Source organism: Callorhinus ursinus, unplaced genomic scaffold (genome assembly GCF_003265705.2).
Source record: "Callorhinus ursinus isolate GAN/ISIS: 27379988/994484 unplaced genomic scaffold, GSC_fseal_2.0 scaffold13, whole genome shotgun sequence".
Classification (NCBI taxonomy): Eukaryota; Metazoa; Chordata; class Mammalia; order Carnivora; family Otariidae; genus Callorhinus; species Callorhinus ursinus.
The window spans coordinates 46,484,531-46,495,679 of NW_027397075.1; the positions used below are offsets into that span (position 1 = coordinate 46,484,531).

Below are 11,149 nucleotides of genomic sequence, written 5' to 3' on the forward strand. Positions count from 1 at the left end.
AGACTCCAGAATGGAAGAAAATATTTTCATTATGATATTGGTTATGAAAACATATTTAAGGCTGAGTCAAGAACATCCTCTTCCATCAACTACCAAACAGCTAGCAAGGACATTAAAGGTGAGAAAGACAAACCCATAACAAACAGCATCGTACTGAGGAGCTCCAGATGAGAATTTCCTGGTCCATGTCGGTTCGCACTCCACAAAAACATGCCCCTTTGGATTCATAGGGGCACGCTGCCCTGTATCGCACTCTGGGCCTCTGACACTCACCCCCTCCAAAGCAGACGCGAGAGGGCTTCTCCCAGCCCCGCTTCGCAAAGTCTCCCTCCTTGGGAAGAACTTGATCATTTATGTCAAGCACAGAGACCAGGGCCTCCATCAAGCCCCAAAGATGGCACTGAGCATTTGGCTGAAAAAAACAGGTACATGAATGAGCCCCACAGTCCACCAACCCTATTAGGAAAAATCCCACCCATGTTAAGGACAAACATACCCAAAACGAAAAAGACGATTGCTAAAGCTTTTGCGCTGGAGGCACACACCATTCTAAAATACAGCACACGTGGAAAGAACCTCAGTGTAGCTCAGGGAATGGTGATATTGAACCCAGCTCCACTGGACCCATCCTACCGAGCCTCAGAGAAGGAATAATCCAAGGGAAGTGTTATGGGTTGCACTGTGTCCCCCCCAAAAGTTGTCAAAGTGCTGACCCCCAGTCCCTGTGAATGTGACCTTATTTGGAGATAGGCTCTTTAGGGAAGGTGATCAAATTAAAATGAGGGTAGATTCTAATCCACTGTGCTTGCTGTCCTTATGAAAGAGGGCAATGTGGACACTCAGCACAGAGGGAAGCAATGTGGATACCCAGCGAGGGCACCATGTGGAGATTGAAGTGATCGAGCTGGGCACCAAGGAGTACAAAGGATGGCCAGCAAACCACCAGAAGCAAAGGGAATGATATGGAAAAGATTCTTCCCCAGGGCCCTCAGAAAGAGCCAACCCTGCCGGCACCTTGAGCTTGGACTCCTCGCATCCAGAGCTGTGAGACAGTGGGTGTCTGTTGTTTAAGCCCCCCAGTGGTACTCTGTTACGGCCGCCCTCGAAGACTCAAACAGGAAGTAATGGCAAAGTGACAAACCTTCCCACAGCTCACCTCAGCCTGACAACCGGCCCAGCCAATCTCCCAAGGGAAAGGAAGAACACAGCATTTCCGTGCGGGCAAAATGGGCGGGCTTTCAGAGAAGCTTGGCCACGCTGACACAGCCTCAGTGAGCTAGTCCAGGCCTGGCTGAAATAAGGTCTGAGGGTAGGGGGTATCACCACTCCAGAAAGAGTTCAAGTACCAGTATTGACAGGTCTCTTTCATGAAGCAACAGCAAAGTTGCTTGAACAATAACAAAACTCACCGTTCGAAAAAAATTCTGATAAACTCTGAATATGGCTGTGCGGAGCTAGGGATAGAGGCCTGCAAGAGGGGCACAAGGGTGGAGGAGGCAGAAACATTCACTGCTTCCTAAGGAGCACCACAGACCTTAATACCCTAGAGTCCGCACAGAATCCAAAAGCCCAGAATCTGAAGAGGACCCTAGAAGTTACCTTGTTAGGAGTACGCTGGTAAGGTTCACACATTCACTTATTCATCCATAGACTTATTCCACAAATCTCTTAGCGCCTCCTATAGCCCAGGCACTGTGACACTATGTAACAATTACATTAGCAAACTTGGCTGAAACTAACAGAAATCCAATTCAGGCCAAGGAGGGTTTGGTCCAATGCACAGGACCACTGTGTGATCAGTTGTGCAGGTTGTTCACTGTACAATCCTAGAAGATGGCCTGTGAGCATCAATTGCTATATTCCAACAATTTTCTAGAAGATGGCAGAAAAGTGTCTGATACTAACAATATTGATATAATAAAGCAATTTCCTGATAGATGGAAGTAAATCATCTTAAGACAGGGAGATTTCTTCAAGTTCACCCAATCGCCCCATGTGGGCTGGCCCTGCCATGACCACAGCCTAGAAAAAGCTGGGAAATAGCTGGGTCTTAGGTATTACTGGTATTGGGAGTGCCAAAGTGTTTCCATCTCCTACCTCTGCTTTTGTCAGAATGTCAGCTTGACCCTTGTTCATTAGCAGAAACAAGGCTATCAACAGCTCTGAGATCCTACAGCTAATAGTGTCAGCTCTCAGAAAGAGAGAGAGACTCTCTAATGCAGGTGTTGTAAGCCTTAAAAAAAAAAAGCCCTAAAAGGTTAAAGGATCTAGTGGTCCAATCTACAATGGGGGTTCACTCCTGAACTGTGGCCATAAAAAAAAAAAGCCCTAAAAGGTTAAAGGATCTAGTGGTCCAATCTACAGTGGGGGTTCACTCCTGAACTGTGGCCAGAGGGGCAGCATTTTGATGGGCCCAGAGTGAATCACGTGCCCAGGAGGAAAGAGCTAGGTATGGCCACAGGGCCACAGCCACGTCAGAATAGGAATCCCCATGGGAGCCTTTGGAGCAGGAGGGGCAGTTCCCCTGGAAAGAGGGGTATGAGGCAGAAACAACCCCAAAGAAGTCTACCACCAGAGCTAAAGCTACTATGAACCCTTGGTAGGACTGAGCACCATGCAAAACAACCTGCACACACATGGAATCATTCCAGATATTAATACATACATGCATGCATTGTGTCACTCAATCCTCTCCGCAATAGACTGGCTAGCCACTCCCATTGTACAGATGAGGAAATGAAGGCTTAGAGTCGTTGAGTAACTCTGCCCAAGATATATAACAGATCAGAAGTGGAAGGGTTGGGATTCCAATCCAAGGCTTCCTACAGCCCAAACCCAGGTTCTTGATCCCTCTGTTGTGTTATTTAAAGAACTCCCAGCCCTTGAGAAGCTTATGGTTCAGTGATTCTTTCATTCATCAAAAAAATGTCTGTGGAGTACCTACTAAGTGCAAGCACTGTTCTGGGCACTGGGGGTAGAGTAGAATGATGAATAGGATAAAATCCCTGCCCTCAAGAGGCGTATGGGGTGTGATGGGTGGAGGGGGCAGAAGGTATGGACAGTAAATGGATGAACAGATACTGCCACTGAGGAGTCACTCCAGGGAAGGGGCGAGGTAGTATCAGAATTGCCTGGGCTTATTTTCCAAATTTAACAAATTTCCCATTTCCAAGAGATTCTAATATGTTCTTGCCTAAGAACATGCGCACCTCCCTACGCACACACTCAGAATCACATTTTAAGGAGTTACTGTTGCTTAGGGCAAAGTGTTCCATCCCATGGAAATGCATGGGGATGAAAAATGAAAAATTCAAAATTCAAGGCAGTGGCTCCTTGGAGCCAGCGGCAGGAGGGGGGGATGAGATTGGGGGTCTCCCAAATAGATCAGCAGTGCTTATAATTTTAAACTGGGTGTCTCGCAGAGGAGAATTTCTTAGAATTTCCCTGTATTTTTCCAAAATAGTTGATAATAATTGTTTAAAGGGCCTATGCTGAGTGTAGTGCTGAGTTTCCTCCAGGCGACTACTTCTCAACCCTCTCTGCTCCGCAGATCACCTCCTTGGCTCCCCCCCGGAGAGCTTGTGGCAGATACGAGCCGATGGGTGGTTAAGATAAGATGGGGAGTTGAGCCCTGTCGCTGGAGATTAGCGTCGGCATGAACAGGGTGCAGCCCAGGTGAGGATGGCTTTTCAACGTTCCATGGGATCCTCATGTGCAGCCAGAGTGCTCTGGCTTCTCCAACTCCCACCTCCCAAAACCTCAGTTTCCCTCTCTGTAAATAGGGATACTGTCTCCAAACTGAGTATGATGGTTACGAGGCTGCACTAAGGTAATGCATGGAAAGCCCTCAGCACAGGAACTGCCATAGAGTAAAATCTAGGTAAATGTTAGCCATCATCACTATTATCTGCAAACACACCCCATCTATGACACGGAGCCTGTCCTGCCCGCCTTGACAAGGACAAGTCAAATCTCACCTCTGCCATGAAGCTTTCCCAGTCTCCTCCTCCTGATCAGACTCGGTTGGGGCAAAGCACACAGTGTTGTGGGATCAGGGAGCTCCGTGATGACTTGCCACCTGATCTGTCTGGTATTGCTGTCATTTGTTTGTACGCCTTTTTGGTCACCTATCAGCTCTCCTGTTGCCTCCTGCAGTAGAGACAAGAGATGTGCCCCCCCAGCTCCTCCCTCAAGGAAGGGCTTGATGCCCAGCTACAGGAGGTGCCCAGAGAGGCCACGGCCAGGGCTTGAGACTTCTTCTCTATCATTTTCTGACGACTTACACTCACTACACATGTGATGGGAAATTGTATGGCAACTAACCAGGGAACTATCTTCTCGACCTTCTCTGGCTTCTGTATAAACAGGCAGCTTCCGGAGCTCTTCTTCTCTAAGAGAAACTGCTACACAGTGAGGACAGAGTAAAACCTTATTGTATGGACCTGGCTTTGCACCAATTCTGTCTATCCCTGAAACACTTTTTCCCCACTGTCATGGAAATGGGCACAAAATCACTTTGTCACACCAAGTGTTATTTAACAATAGCATTTGTAAGGTAGGTACCTGTTCCTGTTAACATTTCACAGCTCAAATGCAGCCCCTCCCAAGAACTTTTCAATCCTAGAAAGAACTGAGTTACAAGCAAATAAAGAGAAGGTTCTTAAACTGTAGGGAAAGAGAGAGACATCCTCACATCCCCCTCCCCAGTCCCTCTTCTCTTAGATCTCTTTGTGAATTTTGTTACATCATCTGGTTGTGACTTGTCTTCAAGTCACACAGGAGGAGACTGCCTGACACACAGGAGGCTCATGACTTGTGGTTGTGATTGTCTTTGGACCATTTCTGCCAGCTATAATGGGGACGCTGGAGCTGGCGGGTGGGGGTGGGGGGAAGTAATGACTTCACAAAGGAATAAAGCTTTTCTCACCTCCCCTGTGGTGCGGTGTATCCGATTATGCACATAATCAAACACACTCCTCTGGAAGGCAATTCTCTCATGAACACGGGAAGGTGTGTCATTATAACCAAAGCCACGAAGCTCTGTGGCTATGCGCCATGGGCGGAAGATGGGCATGGCTTTATATCAGCGACATGTAGAAGCCCCTTTCAATAAGGTGCCATTAAGCAATAGCTTGCATCCTATCTCTTCCTCTCATTGATCTTTTATTGATTCCCCAGCCCTTTGTTACAAACAATGCTGACCCACCTGCACCCTGCAGTTACATAGTAAAAATAATAACAAGATGATAGAAATCATTTTTTAAGAAGAGTTCACAATAATAAACCCATCTGATGCCCCTTCTATTGATAAGTGCTAAGAAGAGGAACGCCCTTGCCCTACTCCTGCATTGCCCTATTTTTGTACTCTACCTCCAAGGATTTTCCTTGGCAGCTTCCCCTAACCATCTCCTTGCAATGAGCCTGCGGTCTCCTGTCACCACTCTGGTGCAGGTAAGAGCTGTGCCACCCAGTTTCCCCTTCCCGGAAGGACCTGCTTCCCAGCTGCAGAGAGTGAAGGAGACAGTCACCACTGTCGGCTCCTTCCAGGTCCGCCAGAGTCTCAGAGAAGCACCTTGAATGAGCTCAGGCCCTTCCTGGGGCCTCCTCCGTCTGATGACCAGCAAGGCAGCGGTATAAATGCCTGGCCATTTCTGCCCAATATAGCTAACTCTGAGAGTCAGTGTTCACTCCAGAGTCACTGTCAGCTGCGCTATGTTAGGCCCAAGGTCAAATGCTCCCTTTCTAATCCTACTTTCTCCCCCATCCTTTCACTGGTGCTGATCCTTAATAAATATCTTGTGTATGCTTCTACCCCACAATAACACGTTAGTCTTTTGCTAGCCATGTAAACCACCAGCTGGAGGCAGTGCTCACACCGGTAAAGACTTCTGAATTCTACCAAATAAGAATGAACAACTCTTATTAAGAAAATTAATCACCAGTCCAACTATGCTAGGGTCGCTTGCACCAAACCAATCTACCTGCCAAGAAGAATGATAAAAGCTGGGGGGAAACAAACTATTTGAAGGCATCAGAGAAAAATCAAGGTAAGTAGGATTTGAGGGTCCAAGATCTTGGAGAAATGGGAAGCACATATTGAAGTGAGCCAGGCTTTCCTCTGCTGCTCTTTCCTGTAAGAGCATTTGCCAGTTCACATCAGAAGGCATAAAGGTAGAGACCCGAGCAATGACCTAGAGCATTGGACAGCCCCATGGTATTGGGAAGATAAAAGTTGGAATTCAAGGATGCCGAAGTGGTATGACTTATGACTCAAGAAATCAAGATCCTAGAGAAAAAAGAACGTCAACAAAATAAGCCAGAAGTCTGTGTCGCTTTTGCTCTTGAAGTATGTATTGAACCTTAAACAGCCCTGAACTGCGGGCTGGGGAACCAAGGAAAATAGCTGCTAAGTGGCTACAGATGTAAATAAATAAATGAATGAATGAGTGAGTGAGTGAGTGAATAAATAAATAAATAAATTTTTTTAAAAAACCCCATCAGCTGTATGGAGTGGAAACACTAAAATTGAAATACAGGCCCACCAAGGAGGATTAGCCTCAGTTATACATCAGACTTTTAGTTGATACACCAAAAGAAGAAACCAAAAATTACACAGCCCAGAGAGAGCCCACACGAAACCTAAAATTGCCTTCAAGCGTCTCAATATGTGATTGAATCAAGAGAGTCTGCCCTTAGTCCAATTGCTGGGAAAGAAAGAGAGAGAGAGAGAGAGGAAGAGAGGGAGGAAAGAAAGGGGAAGGAAGGGAAGAAGGAAGGAAGGAAGGAAGGAAGGAAGGAAGGAAGGAAGGAAGGAAGGAAGGAAGGAAGGAAGGAAAAAGAAAGAAAGAGAGGAAGGAAGAAATTTTCTCCAGAGATAGATAACATCATCAAGACCCTTAGAATTTTTCAAATATAATGTCCAGCATGTAATCAAAAATTATGAAATATGTCAGGAGATAGGACCAAACAATTGAAAATCTAGGGAAAAAAATAGAAGAGTTACACTCACAGACAATCCAGATATTTGAGTTATTAGACACAGAACTTATAATGAATGTGGTTAATGTGTTCAAGAAAATATATAAAAGGATGGAAATTTTACCCATGAATTATTTTTAAAGGAATCAAATGTAACTTCCAACAGAAAAAAATGCAATTACAGATATCATGGACTAAAGAAATGGATCTAACAGCCAAGTAGCACATCAGAAGATAAGATTATTCAGCTGAAAGATAGATCAACAGAAAATACAGAGACGGGCATACAGAGGGGAAGAAATTATAAATAACCCGTGGGTCAAAGCAGAAATCAAAATGAAAATCAGAAAACATTTTAAAATGAAAAACAATAAAATTCAACATCATCAGAACTTGTAAAATACAACTCAAGTGTATTCAGAGGGAAACTTCTAGTTTAAACACACATTCTAGAAAATAATGGAGGCTGAAAAGCATTTACATAAGCATCCAGCTCAAGCACCTAGAAAAATAGCAAATTAAGCACAAGGAAAGTACAAGGGAGAAAATAGAAACAAATTGGACAAACTAACTTAAACCCATAATTTAGCAAAAGGGACGCAAGGATTTAAAAATCTGAATAGTCTGTATCTATTTAATAAATTGAATTTATAATTTAAAACTTACAAAGAAAATTCCAGGCCCAGATACCTTTATCAATTAATTTTTCCAAACATTTAAGAAAGAGATAACACCAATCTTGTACCAACATTTCCAAGCTCATTCTATCAAACCAGCGTAATTTTGAAAGTAAAACCAGATAAGTATATCATAAGAAAAAGAATGCAAGCCAATACCTCTAATAAACATAAACTCAAAAGCCTTTTTAAAAATGTTTACTCAGCAAAAACACAGACAAATCAAATCCAGCAATATCTGGAAAAGGAAAATACATCACAAACAACTTATTTTAATCAAAGAGTAAAATGTGGATTTTAAATCTGAACACCAATCAATGTATTTATCACACTGACAAAAAAAATTCTGAAATATGTAATCATCTCAATAGATGCAAAAAAAAAAAAAAATTTCAGTAATATCCAGTACCTGTTCACCATTTCAAAAAGCATGCTAGAAACAAATTTTTTTAATCAATCAGGAAATTAAAAGGGAAATTTCTTAATATGGTAACAGGTATCTACTTCCAAAAAAAAATCTATCATACCTCATACTTATAATAGTGAAATATTGAAAGTTTTACCTTGAGATGAGGAACAAGGTGGATGTCGATTATCACCACTAGTGCTCAAAGTAAAATCCTCGAGGTCCGCACTAGTACTATAAGGCAAGAAAAAGAAATATACAATATGAAGAATTAAAAGAAAGATATTAAACTGTCATTATTCATAGATACATAATTGGTTACATATAAATTCCAAAAATAATCTACAGATATGGAATTACAAAAGCCCCCAAACAATCAAAATAATCCTGGGAATGAAGAACAAATCTGGAGTGGGGAGGGGGGAATGGAAGGGTGGGGTAACTGGGGGATGGACATTAAGGAGGGCATGTGATGTATTGCGCACTGGGTATCAGATAAAACTGATGAATCACAGACCTGTACCTCTGAAACCAATGATACCTCATACGTTAATGAACTGAATTTAAATTACAAAAATAAAATAAAATAAAATGCTTGAAAACAAACAAAAAAGAACCAATCTGGAGTAGCACACTCCCTGATTTCAAACTATACTACAAAGGTACAGCAATCAAAACAGCATGGTATTGGCACAAAAAACACATAGATCAACTGAACTACATAGAGAGCCCAGAAATTAAGCCACGTATATATGGTCAATTAATTTTCAACAAAAGAGGCAACAATATACATGGGGAAAATCAAGAAACAGTGTTGGGAAAACTGGACAGCTACATGCAAAAGAATGAAACTGGACCACTATCTTATACCGTATACAAAAATTAACTCAAAATGGATTGAAGACTTGAACATAAGACCTGAAACCATATTAATCCTAGAAGAAAACATAGGCAGTAAGCTCCTTGACATCAGCAATGTTCTTTTAGATCAGACTCCAAAGGCAAGGGAAACAAAAGCAAAAATAAACAAATGGTACTAAATCAAACTAAAAGCTTCTGCACAGCAAAGGAAACCATAAGACAATGAAAAGGCAACTTACTGAGTGGGAGAATATATTTACAAATCATATATCCAATAAGCAGCTAACATCCAAATATTTAGAGAACTCATAAAACTTAATAACAACCACCACCACCACAAAATAAGCAATCCGATTTAAAAATAGGCAGAGATAGACATTACTAGACATTTTTTCCAAAGAAAATATATGCATGGCTGGCAGGTACATGAAAAGATACACAACATCACGAATCTTCAGGGAAATGCAAATCAAAATCACAATGAGATATCACCTCACACCTGTCAGAATGGCTAGTGTCAAAAAGACAAGAAATAACAAGCGTTGGTGAGGAAGTGGAGAAAAGGGAACCCTCGTGACCTGCTGGTGGGAATGTAAATTGGTACAGCCACAATATGGAGATTCCCCAAAAAAGTAAACACAGAACTACAATATAATCCAGCAATTCTGCTACCATCTATCCAAAGAAACTGAAAACACGGGGCACCTGGGTGGCTCAGTCATTAAGCGTCTGCCTTCAGCTCAGGTCATGAGCCCAGGGTCCTGGGATCAAACCCTGCATCAGGCTCCGTGCTCGGCAGGAAGCCTGCTTCTCCCTCTCCTGCTCCCCCTGCTTGTGTTCCCACTCTCGCTCTCTCTCTCTCTGTCAAATAAATAAATAAAATCTTAAAAAAAAAAGAAACTGAAAACACTAATTCGAAAAGATATATGTATCCCTATGTTCATTGCAGCATTATTTACCAAGTGTCCATCAATAGATGAATGGATAAAGACGTGGTACTTAAGTACAAATGGAATATTACTCAGCCACAAAAAAGAACGACCTTGCCATTTGCAAGGCCATAGATGGACCTTGAGAGTATAACCCTAAGTGAAATACGTCAGACAGACAAATACTGCCTAATTTTACTTACATGTGCAATCTAAAAAATAAAACAAATGAACAAACAAAACTTAACAAAACCTAGACTGATAGACACAGAGAACAGATCGGTGGTTGCCAGAGGGGTGGAGAATTGTAAGGGGAGTGGGGAGGGAGATTGGAAATGGTAAAAGGGCTTAAGACATACAAACTTCCAGTTGCAAAATAAGTAAGTCATGAGGATGCAATGTACTGCATGGGGAATATAGTCAATAATATCGTATTAACTTTGTATGGTGACAGATGGTAACTAGACATGTGGTGATCACTTCACAATGTATACAAATGTCAAATCACTATGTTGTACAACTGAAACTAATATAGTATTGTATGTCAGTTATACCTCAGTTAAAAATTTTTTCCAGTAAATAATTGATTTTATCAAGGTCATCGATAAAAGATCAATGTACAAAATGGATCGCACTTCCTATATTAGAAGCAAAAGATAAGAAAATGGAATTTTAAAATGATGCCATTTATAAATATGACTAACTAAAACATCAAATGCTTAGGAATAAATCTAATGAAAGCTATCTAACATTTTTACCCAGAAAACTATGAAACACTGTTACAGAGAGTTCCCCCTATTACTAGTCACAGATGGGAAGCATGCAAGTTTTCAAGATGTCAATTTTCCCTGAATTGATATATAGACACAAGGTAATTCCAATCAATATCCCAGCAGGTTTTTTTCTGGAAATTGATACTGTTTCTAAAACTTGAGTAGAAGCGCAAAGGTCAAGAATAATCAACACAAGTGGAAAGAAAGGGGTAAGAGGGAATGTTCTGGGCGGCTAATAAGGTTCTGCATCTTACGTGTGTGGTGGTTACACAGGTGTGTCCACACTGTAAAAAAAAAAAATTATCATCTTGTATAATTATGATTTATGTACACGTGTTGTACTTGAATTAAATATATGTGTGTATACATGTTGTACTTGATTTTAGAAGTGTATTTTAAAATTATCACTTAAAAAATTAATAAAAAAATGTAAAAGAAAGAATCAATGACCTAAAGACCTGCACCAAGTTATAGGTGGGAGATAATCAACCGTAAGCACCCATCCTGACCAGCCAGCACCAGCCG

At 41.9% G+C, this 11,149-nt stretch overlaps 1 long non-coding RNA gene across 2 annotated transcripts; it reads right to left on the minus strand.

The window, feature by feature from the left end:
* Positions 1 to 311: 311 nt before the first annotated feature.
* Positions 312 to 4,807, minus strand: LOC141373961 (uncharacterized). 2 transcript variants are annotated; one of them, XR_012380416.1, is made up of 4 exons: positions 4,564 to 4,807; positions 4,324 to 4,403; positions 3,978 to 4,149; positions 312 to 412 (listed from the first exon to the last, which is right to left on the minus strand). It is a non-coding gene; the product is annotated as an uncharacterized lncRNA (long non-coding RNA). The 2 variants fall into 2 exon arrangements; XR_012380415.1 differs by lacking the exon at positions 4,324 to 4,403.
* Positions 4,808 to 11,149: the final 6,342 nt, after the last annotated feature.